Source organism: Poecile atricapillus, chromosome 26 (genome assembly GCF_030490865.1).
Source record: "Poecile atricapillus isolate bPoeAtr1 chromosome 26, bPoeAtr1.hap1, whole genome shotgun sequence".
Lineage (NCBI taxonomy): Eukaryota > Metazoa > Chordata > Aves > Passeriformes > Paridae > Poecile > Poecile atricapillus.
Genome location: NC_081274.1, coordinates 2481946 through 2496775, shown reverse-complemented (window position 1 = coordinate 2496775; position 14830 = coordinate 2481946). Strand labels below are relative to the sequence as shown.

Sequence of the window (14830 nt, the reverse complement as noted above, 5' to 3'; positions counted from 1 at the left end):
TATTAAGCACCAACTTTTCCCTCCTGGAGAAGGTCTGGCATTGTGTTTTGCTAAGAGAGCATAACATGCATAAAATGCAGCTTTAACTTCTGCACTGCTGTTTTCAGTCATTTTACAAAGGGAAAAACCACTACAGGGAAGCATAAACTTAAATTATACACACACACACAGAGCTTTTTGCTTCCCTGTATGGGTGAGAAGACCAAATCTGCTTGGGAGGCACTCCTTCAGTTTAAAATTCTGGTTTTCTTTCTGCTACACCAAGCAGTCAAAATTCATACACACAACAAGAACAAAAACAGTCCCGCCCTTTTTCACTAAGAGATCTTTTGTGAAATTCTGCAGACAGAGCCCTCAAGTGAGTGTGGGGTGCTTTTCACCTCGGTGTGTGCAGTTTGTGGGAAATTCGAGTCGCCCCCCTTGCTTTCTAGACACCGCTCACTCTTTTGGGAGTGTCGGGCTGGGTGCGGCTGGAGCGAGACGTCCTTCCCCTAATACAGACTGCACAACAAACCTGCAGCCCCTTCTGTCTGTCAGAAATCCTGTCCGTGACTCCAGTTTAAATGTCAGGATTCAATTACGTGAGTGGGACTCATGAGAGGTTTGCTTGATCTCAGAGTGCAAAAAGGACACAAAGTGATTTCAGTTTAAATCATAACAACAATAATGTACTTTTATTTTAGTGCCAACAACAAGGGTTATATGATAGAGAAGAGGGGGAGAGAGAGAGAGAGAGATAAAGAAAACAAAGTAAAGAGAGAGAGAAGAGGGGGGTTATAGCTACCAACAGATGAGACGGGGTCGCTGGGGTCTTCTTCTGTGGGAGATCTTGCATAAATTAACTTAGTCTTATGTAATTCTTCCCCAAAGTTACCTTGTTTTCAATGTGCTAATAAGCACCCCAAAGGAGAAGTACCCGGTATGGGAGCATTGCAGCCCAGAACCCTGCTCCATGTCACAACTACAATACACCAAATGCCGAACCTGCGACGCTTTCGCAGTCGTCTGACAGACGGCGCCTGGGCAATACCAACAGGAATTCCTTTAGCCCAACCACGCGCAGCTTTCGCTGTGTCTAACTGGCAGGCACCCAAACCAAAGTAAAGCACCTTACCTTTCTCTCCCGGGGACGTTGTGAGCAGCGGAGACGGTCGCAGCCGGATGGGCTCCCCAAGAATCCCTCGGTGCCGGCTGGAGCGTGATCGGGTCATGAGCGAGCTCAGCAGCACTCACAGGGTCCCATCTGGGGTGCCAAAATATTAGAGCTCAGGAACACACATAATCACAGAATGATTATATGGAGGTGCTTTCTTGAAGAGCTCTGGGTGTCAGGGGTACACATACCCAAATCTGACCTGACTTGGTTTTGAGTTGAACATGTTTTTACACTCCATCCTTATATAACTTACATATTAATTATTAAACTTATATTGTTCTATTGTACGCATTGTTTTAATCCAAGCATGGATTTCTCGTGATCTCCCCCAGCCCCCTAACATTGTTCCTCATGTTCTTTAAACAATAATTATATCTAATCATATCTAACAATCGTATCATTTATCATATACTGATTACACAGGTGCAGTTTGACCTGATCTTTAGCGAGCACAAGGTCTAACATTTCCCAGGGCCTACTTTTCCCAGGGCTTGGCAAACTTAACTTTCTTTCTAAGTCTCCAAATTTTCTAAGATTTTAGAACCTTTTACTATCACCCCCATCGTGTCCATCTCGCTGGTGCCCTCGAGCTCCCAGCCCGGCCCCAGCCGCCTGCTCTGCTCCCTGATGGATTTCTCCCCTGCCCACATCCAGCTGAGCTGCTCCCAGGGCCAGCAGCAGCTCTCGGGCCACGTGCTGGCCACTGCCGTGCTCCCCAGCGGGGACTGGAGCCAGCAGCTCCTGGTGCTGCTGGAAACCGCCCCCGGCAATGCGGGCTCAGCTCCAGCTGCCAGGTGGAGCACGTCAGTCTGGAGCACCCCCTGAGCCGGCACTGGGGCACGGCCCGGCCCCCACAGCGCCGGGGGCAGCGGAGGAGGCACTGGGGGGGCCCAGAGGGGGCTGTGGGATCCTGAGAGGAACAGGAGGGGCTCTGGTGGGTCCTGGGGAGGCTGGGAAGAGACTGGCAGTGATTTAACAAAATAGCGATATTGATCCAGTATCAACATCGATCTGTTAATGGACAAAAAACCTCTCCAACAGTTTAAAGTTACAAAGTGGATGTTTAATCACAGCACTGGGCGAGTGCAGGAGTCACCCCTTAATACGCACTGCAAGTTGACAAAAGATTCCAGTGTCTATTTATTTACAAAAGTCTTAAATATCCAAAATACTAATACATATTAATACTAATACATATTCATAATGCTAACACCTCCCATGCTCTACTTCGGATTAAAATTCATGTTAATGATTTTAAAATGTCATTATGCCTGCATGGTGGGCTCCGTAATTTGAGGAGGGGGTTGTTTTGGTGAGGAGTCGTCATCAAGAGAAGAAGGAAAACCACTCTTCCTCACTCTCACCTTTCTACCTTTACAATGGTTGACACTACAAATGACATTTGGTACAATTCAAATTTCCTCCCTTGTGACTTTTAAATGGGTTTCCAGATGTAAGGTCTGTGATCTTCCTGAACCTGTTTATCAGTTTCTCTTTTCTCATTATATGCACAGCTGAACAAACATACAATGACAAGCAATTTTTTACCTCAGTCCAAGATTCATTATCTCAAATCCTGCTTCTCACTTAATCATTAACTCTAGTTCCAGCAAAACCTGTCTCTAGCTAAGATCTCTACTTTTTCTCTAATTCATCATTTTTCAAAATTAGTGAGTCCAAAGAAAGTTTCAGAGGGTCCTGGGTGGAGCTTGAGGTGTCTGTGAAAGGTTTTGGGGGTCCTGACCTCTGTAGACCCCCCAGGGACACTGTCAAATGCTGCCCACAGCAAGATGCTGACAGGGATTGGAGTCTCCGTGTTGGGCTTTGTCTTCCTGGTGCTGGGACTCAGCTTCTGCCTGTGCAGGAAGGTGAGGGGGGGTCCTGGGAGTCGTGTCCTCCCCCCACAGAGCATGTGTGCTCCCCTTGGGCCCCCCAAGCCCGGTGTCACCCCCTTTTCTCTGCCCACACAGCTCCTGACGCAAAATGTTCTGAAGGACTGAAAGTCAACAATTCCCATTGTCATTCTGTATCCTGTTGGATTTTCATTCCCCTGCCTTCATCCAGGTGCCTACAAGGAGCCAGGAAGATGTGGAGCCTCCCAGCCAGGTGTCTTCCCAACACGGATCACCAGGACCACGGATCACCAGGGCTCTGCCCAACGGGGGTCACTGGGGATCATCCAACGCCGATCCTCCCATGGGGGATGGAGCTGGAGCAGCGCACGAAGCTCTTCCCGCACTCGGGGCACTCGCAGGGCTTCTCTTACTGGTGCCTCCGTTGGTGTTTGGTCAAGTTAGATCTCTGTGAGAAGCTCTTCCCACACTGGGGACACTCGTAGGGCCTCTCCCCACTGTGGATGCGCCGGTGGAGAGTGAGGTTACCGTTGCGGTTGAAGCCCTTCCCGCAGTCGGGGCAGCGGAAGGGCCTCTCCTCTGTGTGAATCCGCTCATGTTGGAGGACATTGGAGCTGGTGTGAAACCTCTTCCCACACTGGGGACACTCGTAGGGCCTTATCCCAGTGTGGATGCGCTGGTGTGCCCTCAGGTAGGAGCTCCATCCAAAGCTCTTCCCACATTCCAAGCAGGTGTAGGGCCGTTCCCCAGTGTGGATCACCTGGTGTGTCAGCAGGTGAGAGATCTCTCTGAAGCTCTTCCCACATTTCCCACACTTGTAGGGCTTTTCCCCAGTGTGGGTCATCTGGTGCCGGAGCAGCTCAGAGCTCCACCTGAAGCCCTTCCCACATTCCAAGCACTTGTGGGGCTTCTCCCCCAGCTCTGAGCTCTGGCTGGATCTCTGGCCGTGTTCCTGGCACAGGGAGGGTCTTTTCTCCTCGCAGCTCTGTGAATTGGGTTTGCAGCCCCTCCTTGTGCGGCATCTCCGTGGCTTTTCCTCCTCCTCCTCCATCTGGACATGGTTTTGGGAACGTAAAATCCTGGCTGGGGAGAAAAAAACAACAGGAGAGCGCCTTGGGCTGGGGGTTCCTCCTTCTCCAAGTTCATCTCAGAAAGTCATTGGGCATCTTGTGTCTGTAAGAATCTCCAGAACACCAAGATTCAGCTCAAACACCCTCCAAACATCAAAACAGATCAAAAACTAATCAAACAAGATTCAGTCAAAATCCCCTCCAAAATAGAAATGTTCAGCCCTCACAAGAAACCAAAGTACCAACATTCAGCCCAATAAAGCTCAGAAACTCCAAGATTCAGCCCCGTGAAAATCGTGGATCTCCCTGCCCGGGCACTCGCTGCATGCGGGGGTGAGGGGGGCAATGAGGCCGGGCCGGAGCAGGGGGTGCCTGAGAGAGGCCCCGAGCCCGGGGGAAGCCCCTGCAGAGCCATGGAAGTGGCTCCTGGCCGGACTCGGGGATCCCCCTGGCGATCCCCGCTGGAGCAGCCTGGTCCTGAGGGACTCTGGCCCCTGCCAGGGACCCCAGGCTGCAGCAGGACAAGGATTCCTGTCCCTCAGGGGGAGGCACTGACATGACCTGACTGTGACCCCCATCCCTGTGCCTCTGGGCGGGGAGGGGGACGGAGAGGGGCACAAAGTTAAGCCCGGGAAGGAGGGAGAGCTGGGGGGAAGATGGATTTCCGTAGGAATTACTTACTTCTCGTTTTCTTGTTCTGACATGTTGGATAATAAATTCAATTAATTTCCCCAAGTCAGGTGTGCTGTGCCAGTGACCAAGGACTGAACTCTCCCCACCCTCAGCCAAACCCCCGAGCCTTTCCTTGTGTATTCTGCTCCCCGCCCAGGGCAGGACGCAGAGTCACAGAGTTTTGGCCTCGTTCCGGCATAGCCCTGCTCCATCCCGGACTCACCCCCAGCTCGCAGCGCCCTCAGCTCCCGGGCACCCCGAGCTCCCGGCGCTTCAGCGCAGCGGCGCTTCCTTGGCCTCCTGCCCGGGCCGGGCCCAGCGCCGGGGCCGCTCCTCAGCCCAGGCTGCCGAGAAATGGCGGAGCTCAGCCCAAGGCAGGTGAGGCCGTGCCGTGTGCAGAGCCCGCCGCTGGCTGCCATTGGCTGCTTCTGCCGTCACTCGTGGCTCTGGCGCGTGCTGATTGGGCAGAGCGGGGACAAGCCCGGCCCCGCTGGCGCCCCCAGGGCGGCCGTGGCTTGGGAGAGCCGCCATTGCCGGAGCGTCTGTGCGGGCCCGGCAGCGGCGGCAGCAGCGGCCGGAGCCCGGTGAGGCGGCGGCGGAGCTCGGAGGCGGCCCCAGCCATCGCAGGTGGGAGCCGCGCTCGGTTCTGCGGGGGCTCGGGGCTCGCTGCGGGCCCGGGAGGGGGCGGCAGGGGGCTGTGGCGGGTGGCTTGTGCCGTGGCCGGCCCGTGTTGGCCCTGGGCTGAGGGCGCTGCGGGAGCGGCTGCCCGCGGTCTCCTTGCCGCTGGGGCCTCGGCAGGAGGCGGTGGCGGAGCAGCGCTGGCTCGTCCCGCTTCGTGTCGGGAGGCCGGAGGTGGCTGCGCTGTGCCCGGGGCTGGGCGGGAAAATTCCCGGCGCCAGAGGTTTGTGTGGCCCAAGGAGCCAGAGGAGTGGTGTGCGAGTGACTTTATTGCTGCCCAAAGGGAGAGGCCATGGGCCATTTGCCGTGCGCTCTCTCCACTTGTTGGAGGACGCGGCCTCGTTTTTGTCCTGATTTTCCCGTCCGCATGTCCCTGTCCCTTTGCCCAACACTGGCGGAGGTGCTTGGAAGGTTCAGCCTTCCCGATCCGCCTGCTGCATGTCCTTTTTGTATAACACCCGATATTCCTGGCTCTGGGAAGTGTTTGTTCTTCTGGAAGTTCAGGAATATGTTGGGACTTGGTCTGAGCAGCAGTCCTTGTCAATTAGTAACATTTTCTGAAACTGGTGATTTCTCCCATTGTTGCCTTATGTACAAGTTCCTGGCCCTATCTCCAAGCAGATTCACTCATTGCCTGTGTTTTTTCTTCCTGAGTGTTCTTTGGTTTTGGGATTGCTCTCAGTGCCCTCATTCTCTGTCCTTTTGTAGCCCTTTGTGGCTCAGGAGGCCTGGCTGCCACCTGCATCCCCTTGCTCAGCTGCTGAATGAGCTGCACTCAGCAAGGTGTGGTGCATGGTAAAAAGATGAGAGTTGCTGTAGCACATGAGAGGAGAAACAGCATTTGTTTAACCCATGGTCTGCCAGGGAAGCACAAAACTGTGTCCCATTCCCATCCTTTCCACGTTTGGACAAGTACATGAGCTGCTTTGCTGTTTCCTTTGTTATCTGTTTTACTACTTTTCTATTGCTATCTATCTGCCAAGAGTAGTTTGAGTTACTTAACTTTTCCACAAACTCTGCCTCGATTTTCTGCTAAAAGATAATGTGATCCCATCTCATGGTGAAATGTTGTGTTCCTCACGTGGGTGGATTGGTTGGGAGGAAGGTCAGGAGCTGGAGCTGTCTGGTTGGTTATTATTTCAATGACATCCTGTTATCTAATTATGCTGTTGAAATGATAAACTGATTCTTTGGTACCTGATATGAATTCATCAGCGTTCCCAGGGTCTGGTCCATGGTGTTGCAGGATTTGTTCTGGTGATCGTTCGTCTTTTCCCCATTTTTGGGTGCTCCCTCCTGATATGCGAAATAAAAAGAGCTCTATAACTCGCAGAGTAGTTATAAGAGTAGGTATGAATTTATTCAGCACTGAGATGCATGGGGGATATCTCCTCCGAAAAGCACGCACACCTTTTTGATTTGGTTTTCTCTTTTTATCTTTTACAGACTAGGTTTACAAGATACACCTAAAACATATTCTTTTTGTAACTCTGCTTGTCCTCACTTCATATTACAATTAACTCCATGCCTCTTTCATTCCTCTGGCCACCTTTTGGAACTTTAAATCTGTTCTTTCCGGTTTAGGGTCTGAAGAATCTCCTTTGTCTTGTGGTGCCTTTGTCTTTGCACCTTGTTTGTGTATTCTGGCTCCTTATCTTACCTTGCAGTCTGACTCTTTTCTTGTTCTTGTGGATCAGACTGTCAGGGTATGGTTTTTGTCAAACCCCCCTTTTAGTCAAGCATTTCTTTGTGTTTATTTCCTACTTTTTAATTTCTGTTTCACTCCAGCCAGGGCTGCATCAATTGACAGCTTTTCTCTCATTAAATCATCACATACTTGGATTCCCAACTGTCAGGAAAATTAATCCACAAACACTAGAGGTTTATGTCCAAAAAGGAGACAGAGGAGTCCTTTTTCTTTATTCGAATAAAGGGAGAGGCCATGGGGCATTCCCCTGGGGTCTCTCAAATTTTTGGAGGGCGCAGCCTCCTTTTTATCCTAATTCCCGGCCGCTTGTCCCTTCTCTCTTTCCCCATAGGCTGAGGTACTTGAGAGGTACAGGCTTCCCGGAACGCCTGATACCGGCGGTGATACCTTTCTCCCCCCCCCCCCATGCATAATCCCTTCTTAACTTTTATGGAATTCATAGTGTTCTGTTAGTGCCCCTTTGATCTTCTACTGGAATCCATCCCATTGTTTCTGTCGTCTCTCACTGATAGTACATCTTATCAACTGACCCACAGCTTGTTTGTAAAGACAAACCCATCATTCCTCTCAGTTTGAAGGGGGAAAGGATATTTGGAGCTCACTCGAAGTATCTTTGGGGACCCCTGTTCCTTTTTGTGGGCACGGGCAGGGCAGAGCGATGTTTGGATCTTGCAGGACTCCAAAGCTGACCTGAGATGCCCGGTACCGGCAGGGGGAGGGGAGCAGCGAAAAGGGGGGAGCCCCGGGAGTCCCGGAGCCTGAAATGGGGACCTGGAGAGGGGGGACCCCGAGAGCCGGGAGGGAGGGAGGGGAGCCTGGAGAAGGGGCAGCCCGGAGAAGGGATGAGCCTGCACAGGGGGAAGCCCTGGGACACCAAAGTGGGGACCCCAGGGAAGGGGAACCTCAGGGAGGGATTTTTTCCTATGATGTTTTGATGTTTTCTGATGTTTTGGAGGTTTTCATGGACACAAGATACCTGATGACTTCTAGAGATGGACTTGGGCAGGAGGAACCCTGAATCCTAGGTGGTCACCCCTTGTTTTTCTCCCCAAGCCAGACTTCTCATTCCCAAGCATTAGACGAATTGAGGAGGAGGAGAAGGCAGAGAGGAAGATGCTCTGGGACCCCCAGGCAGGTGAGGTGGAAGTCACTGCCCCTTTCCCCCTCTCTTCTGCTCCATCTCCCAGCCCAGGATGGCCCCCGACTGAAGGACAACCCTGCTGCAGATGCCTTCCTGCCAGGGACAGACTGGGCAGAGCTCCTTCCCCTTCCCTGTGGCTTGGAGACAAATCCCATCCCCTCCTTTTCCTTCCTTCCTTCCTTCCTTCCTTCCTTCCTTCCTTCCTTCCTTCCTTCCTTCCTTCCTTCCTTCCTTCCTTCCTTCCTTCCTTCCTTCCTTCCTTCCTTCCTTCCTTCCTTCCTTCCTTCCTTCCTTCCTTCCTTCCTTCCTTCCTTCCTTCCTTCCTTCCTTCCTTCCTTCCTTCCTTCCTTCCTTCCTTCCTTCCTTCCTTCCTTCCTTCCTTCCTTCCTTCCTTCCTTCCTTCCTTCCTTCCTTCCTTCCTTCCTTCCTTCCTCCCTTCCTCCCTCCCTCCCTCCCTCCCTCCCTCCCTCCCTCCCTCCCTCCCTCCCTCCCTCCCTCCCTCCCTCCCTCCCTCCCTCCTTCCTTCCCTCCTTCCTTCCCTCCTTCCTTCCCTCCTTCCTTCCCTCCTTCCCTCCCCTTGTTCCTTCCTCTTCTTGTTTCTCTTCCTTCTTGATCCCTTTCTTTTTCCCTTTTTTCTTACTGTCCCTTCCTCTCCTTCATCCTTCTCTACCCTCCTTCTTCTCCTTGTTCTTCCCTTCTTCCTTCCTCACTCCTTCCTCCCCTTGTCCTTCCTCCCCCAGGCACTGAGCTGCAGAGGGAGACCAGGGAGGACAAATCCCCGCAGCAGAACCTCGTGGACGAGGCCGTTTTGAGCAGCTCCAAGGGGGAGGAAATGCCAAAGGGATCCCCCACAGGGAGGGGCTCCAAACCCATCCCAGGGTGCTCTGAGGAGAAAAGACCCCCCCTGTGCTTCATCCAGAGATCCAACCTGGTGGTCCATGAGCAGCTTCACGCCGGGGAGAAGCCCTACAGGTGCTTGGAATGTGGGAAGAGCTTCAGCCACACCTCCCACCTCTTCATCCACCACCAAGTACACACGGGGCAATGGCCCTACCAGTGCTTGGAATGTGGCAAGAGCTTCAACTGCACCTCCCATCTCATCCCCCACATGCGGCAGCACACAGGGGAACGGCCCTACGAGTGTGGGGAATGTGGGAAGAGCTTCAGCCTGAGCTCTGTCCTGGTCCAGCACCAGAAGCTCCACTCTGGGGAACGGCCCTACAAGTGCTTCAGGTGTGGCAAGAGCTTCTGCCAGAAATCCAGCCTGATCAGCCACCAGAAGAGCCACAGTGAGGAACGGCCCTACGAGTGTCCTGAGTGTGGGAAAGGATTTCAGACCAGGTCAAATCTCCTGAGGCATCAAAAAACACACACGGAGGAGAGGCCCTTGTGCTGCTGACTGCAGGAAGGGCTTCAAAGACAACTCCACCCTCACCGTCCACCAGCGCATCCACACTGGGGAGAGGCCCTACGAGTGTCCCCAGTTTGGGAAGAGCTTCTCCACCACATCTAACTTGACCCAGCACCAACCAGCAGTAAGGGTGGACTCACTGATTGCACAATTTTGATTTCCTATTGCCCAAGGGTGTCTTCCACAGCCAAATGGTGATGAAGTGGGGCAAAGATCAAGGTTTTGGAGACAGTGGGGTGGAAACGCCTCCAAAAAATCTTCTTTCCTCCCACTCAATCACAGGGATGCTCAGCCAGCAGAAAGAAATCCTTTTGTTTTGGCCTTGATTTGCTTATCATTTCTTTCCTTTAAAATATCTAATTTTGTGGTAGAAATAAAGACATTGAATCAAGACACGGGTGAGAACATTGTGGGACATGGAGAGTGACATGGTGACACATGGACATGGATGTGGCCTTTCATGAGGACATGGGGGGACACGGGCACAGATGGAGACGTGGGGGACAATTCCAGGGATGGAAACATGGTGGGGACACAGCCCTGGGTGAGGACATGGTGGGCCATGGCCAGTGACATGTGGGGACATGGCTGTGGCCGCTGCCATGGGGGGAACTGGCAGGGGCTGTGGGGGATGCTGGGTTTGAGGGAGTTGAGGGTTCCTGGCAGGGACTTGGGGCTTGCTGAGGGCTTTGGGGAGCCCAGGCCGAGCGGCTGCGGCTGCGCTGGGAGCCCCTGGCAGAGGTTCTGGGGCAGCTGCTCAAGGACCCCCTGGCCTGGAGCTCCAGCCGGGCATTGGGCTCCTGGAAGGGAATGAAGGTCCTTGTGCCCAGGAGGGAAATCCCAGCACCCCCAGGGTGTGGGGGGCAGCTGAGAGGCCACAGCAGACAGCACTGTCTTCCTCTGTGGGGCCCAAAGAACCGGCCAGCTCAGAGATTTTGGCTCTCCCCTGGAGAGCTTCTCCCTAGGTGAGACACTTTGCTCCCATGAATAGAAAAAGTGTCACTCCCAGAGGCCTTTGAGTTGAACATGTTAATTTGTTACACCCCATTGGTTTTCCTCCCTATCAATCCACCCCGATACATGTATCCCAGTTTCCCCCGCCCCTCTCCTCTATAAATACCCTGGTTTTTCCCCAGTTCAGGCAGCTGCTGTCACTGGCTCCCTTCACTGAGGGCCCTGCTATAATAAAGGCTGGTTCTCCATGGAATGCCATACAGCTCTCTAGTCTCTCTCTCCGTGTCGCCTGCACGCTGCCGCTGAGCTGAGATCACTCGCCGGGCAGAGGACGTGCCTGTTCCCCTGGACAGTCCTTTTCAGGACGGCTTCTTCAGGGTAGTCACGGAACCCCTGCCATCGACACTGCTGCGGCGCTCCTCCAGAACTGCACCTCAAAAATTCCCAAACTCTGGGATTCTGCCCAGGAAACGGCTGCCAGAAGCTGCCAGAATTGAGTGAAAGGGGGGATGGGAGCCCCAGATTGAGCAGGAGGGACCTGGAACACCCAAAACCAAGCAGAGGGGTGGGGTGGTGGATTGAGTGGCAGTGAGGCAGGGGTGGAAGTGCAGAGGACAAAGGGGCGCATGGGAGCTCCATATTGGGTTTGGATGAGTCTCGCTCCTCCTTCTTCTTCATCCTGCCTCCTTCTCCTCTCCGGCCCTTCTCCCGCTACTTCCTCTGCCCTCCTCCTCCTCATCCTCCATCTCTTCTGCTCCCCTGAGCCCAGCGCCCAGCCTTGGATCCCCATTTTTCCAATTCCTTCGCATCCCACGGGAGCAGCTGGGATGGAACCAGGGCAGATCGAGCTGGGGCAGTGCTGGGCTCTTGGCATGGTTTGGGCACCACCCATGCACCCCCTCCCCAAATTTCCCTGGTGGCTTCAGGGGTCCCAGTGCTTTTTAGGGTTTGCTGGGTGCCATGCTGGAGTTTGGTGTCTCCCAAGGAGTCCCCAGAACAGGATGACACATGGGGAGGACACACGGGGGTCCTGATCCATCACAGGGCAGGGTCTGTCCCTGCCACAGCCCCCCACAGGGTCTCCCTGAGTCCCTCCCCACTGCCCCCCATAAACGGGACAGGGGTGAACTGGGAAGCTTTACTGGGAACACTGGGAGCAGCCGGGTGAGGGCAGAGTGACAGCGGGGCTGGGGGGACACACGACCCCTCCAGAATCACTGCAGGGATGGAGTGGGGGTTCCTGGCCAGGCAGGAGGCCACAGGGAGGGGCTGCGACTACCAGCAGCTCAGGAGCTCTGTGGGCAGAAAAAAGGGGGTGACATCAGGCTGGGGGCCCTGGGGGAGCACACACATTCCAGGAGAGGGAGGATATGACCCCCAGGACCCCCCTCACCTTCTTGCACAGGTAGAAACTGAGCCCCCGATCCCCATCAGCATCTTGCTGTGGGCGGCGTCCGGTGGCATCTCTGGGGGGTCTGCAGGGGTCAGGATCCCCCCTAAAACCTCACACGGACACCCCAAGCCCTTCCAAGCACTCTCCCAGTTTCTCCAAGCCCACCCAAGACCCCCAAACCCTCTCCCAGTCCCTTCCCAGCCCCACCAGGACTCATCAGGAACCCTTTCAGTCTCTTCCCAGCACAATGAACCACATCCCAACCCCTGCTTTCCAATCCCCAATCTCCTTCCAGCCCCTCCAGTCTCACTCAAATCCCTCCCAGTGACACCCAGCACGCCCAAACTCCTTCCCAGTGTCCACCAGGACCCCCAGAACCCCATCCCACCCTCCCCAACAACCTTTAATCCCCTTCTTAGCCATTCTAAGCACCTCAATCCCTTCCCCAGTTTAAACCAGTCTATCTCAAACTCCCTCCCAGTTACTCCCAGTGTCGCTCTATTGGGAACAGCAAGAACGACACAGACTCTCTTGTGAGTTGAACAGGAGAGCTCTTAAGGTTTATTACCTAAGATCTTCTTTTATAGACCGCTACGTGAAAGTATAGAAAAGTAAAACTCTTACTGGTCAGTGAACTAACACATCACCATCATTGGTCAGTGGGGTACACCACCCCTCGACCTTCTCTTGCAAGAAAACAAGAAACTGACAAACAGCACCTGCAGGGCTGTTCTCTGCCTCTGAGGATTGTTTTAATTCCTCCTTATGATTTCCCAGGCCACTTTCTCAGGCGAGACTGAGAAAGTTATGCGGCCTGCTATTCCACAGGCACTGTGCTCCCTACTTTTGCTCATAGTTAACATCCATACTCCCAGCACACCCCAATCCTCCTCCCAGCCCCTCCAGTGCCTCCCCCGCTGCCCCCGGCGCTGTGGGGGCCGGGCCGTGCCCCAGTGCCGGCTCAGGGGGTGCTCCAGGCTGACGTGCTCCACCTGGCAGCTGGAGCTGAGCCCGCATTGCCGGGGGCGGTTTCCAGCAGCACCAGGAGCTGCTGGCTCCAGCTCAAGGGCACCAGCGAGATGGACATGCTGGAGGGCACTGGGAGAGAGTGGGGACACACTGGGATCAGCTGGGTGTGACACAGTGCCCGACCCGGTTAACTCTTCATCCACTCCACGCTGGAAGTGGGACACACCTCGGGAGCAGGATGACCTGAGGTGTGGCTTAGAGCAATGCTCTACAGCAATTAACAGCTGTCAGACACAGTGTGGAGGCAAGAATGGGGGGAAGGTATTTTATATTGGGTTTGAGGGAAAGTTTTAACCGCCCAAGGGTCCAGGGACAAAAGACACAGAATACAAGCGTACAGCAATTTATATATGGGGAGGGTCCAGGGGTGGATACAAAACTTCAACCAGTGAGGGATATCCTGGGGAGGGGAATAGGACACATGGACCAATGGGGTGCTGTGGATTAGGGGATTTCCAAAGGGGACGTCCAAGCAGGGGGTTGGCATAAGGCAGGATTGACAGGGAACATTTGGGAACAAGGGGCAGGGTGGACAAGATTGATAGGGAAGGTGCTGGAAAAAGGGGTTGGGATACAATGATGGGCAGGGCAGGGGAGGAGATAACTTTGGGTTAAACCAACAAAGCAGGGGGGTAACAGAACAAACCAATTATACAAACAGCTTCAAACTTTAAATTAAACAAAAACACAGCACAACATCTCCCCTTTTCTGTTTAAAAGGCAGAGCTGTGGTTTTGGGGGATCCATTCTCATTTTGGATACACGTCTCCCCAGCAGGGCTGGTCACTTGGCACTTCTCCCTGATTGACCTCTGCAGTGGGAGAGCCCTGGGAGGGCTCGCTGAGCCTTGTCCAGCGGGGCCTGCGGGGCCAGGCCGGTCCCTGGCTCGGCTGCAGGGGGGTCCCAGGGTGTGAGGATGGAGGGTTTGGGAGGGTTCCAGTCCTGGATACAGGGGTGCACGGGGGTCCTGCTGCAGCGGAATGGGAGTTCAGGGGGGTCCCTTCCTCTGTTCTGGAATTCAAGGGGTCCCAGTGCCTGAAAATGGAGGTTCAGTGGGGTCCCCGTGCCCAGGAATGGGGGTTCTGGGAGGTTTCCATTCCCAAGAATGGGGGTTCAGGGGGTTCCAGGTTCCAGATAAGGGGGTGCAGGGGTTTTTGGGGCTGGGGAAGGGGGTACCAGGGGGTCCCGGTGCCCCGAAATGAACGTTCAAGGGGGTCTCTGTGCCCAGGAAGGGGGATTCGCCCAGAAATGGAAGTGCAGGGGTTCCCCATTCCCAGTGTAATAAATGGAATTGATTCGTGCTAACTAAATTGTAACTGTTATTAAAGTTATTATTAGAAACGATCAAGAATCAGTGTTACAAAGCAGATGTTACACGTCAAAATTAAGGTACAGGATGTAGTTTAGAAAATAAATGGTCAGTAAAATCAGAAAAAGGAGGAAACTTACAGGAAACATTAATGAATATGTAATAGCATACAGTATATAAGTTTACCTTGAAGTGCTTTGTTCTGTACATGAGGTGAGGTGAGAAGCACCCCCGTCCCCCGGTTGGTTTTGCTTATGCCTTAACCATTTCTAACCACTGGCCAATTATATTCATATATATATATATATATATATAAAAATATGTATCTGAATATATCTACTAAATTGTATCTCTTTTTTACTAAATTGTATTCTTTTAATAGATTGTATTCTTTTATTATTTTGTATCCAATTTATTAAACTATATTATCAATTAATTACATTTGATAGTCTGGAA

General features: G+C 53.3%; 2 pseudogenes; one reads left to right on the top strand and one right to left on the bottom strand.

Annotated features, from left to right (window-relative positions):
- Nucleotides 1-5113, bottom strand: part of LOC131588541 (zinc finger protein 135-like) — a 71691-nt pseudogene extending 66578 nt beyond the window's left edge.
- A 218-nt stretch (nucleotides 5114-5331) lies between these two features.
- Nucleotides 5332-10462, top strand: LOC131588575 (zinc finger protein 239-like; annotated as a pseudogene).
- Nucleotides 10463-14830: the final 4368 nt, after the last annotated feature.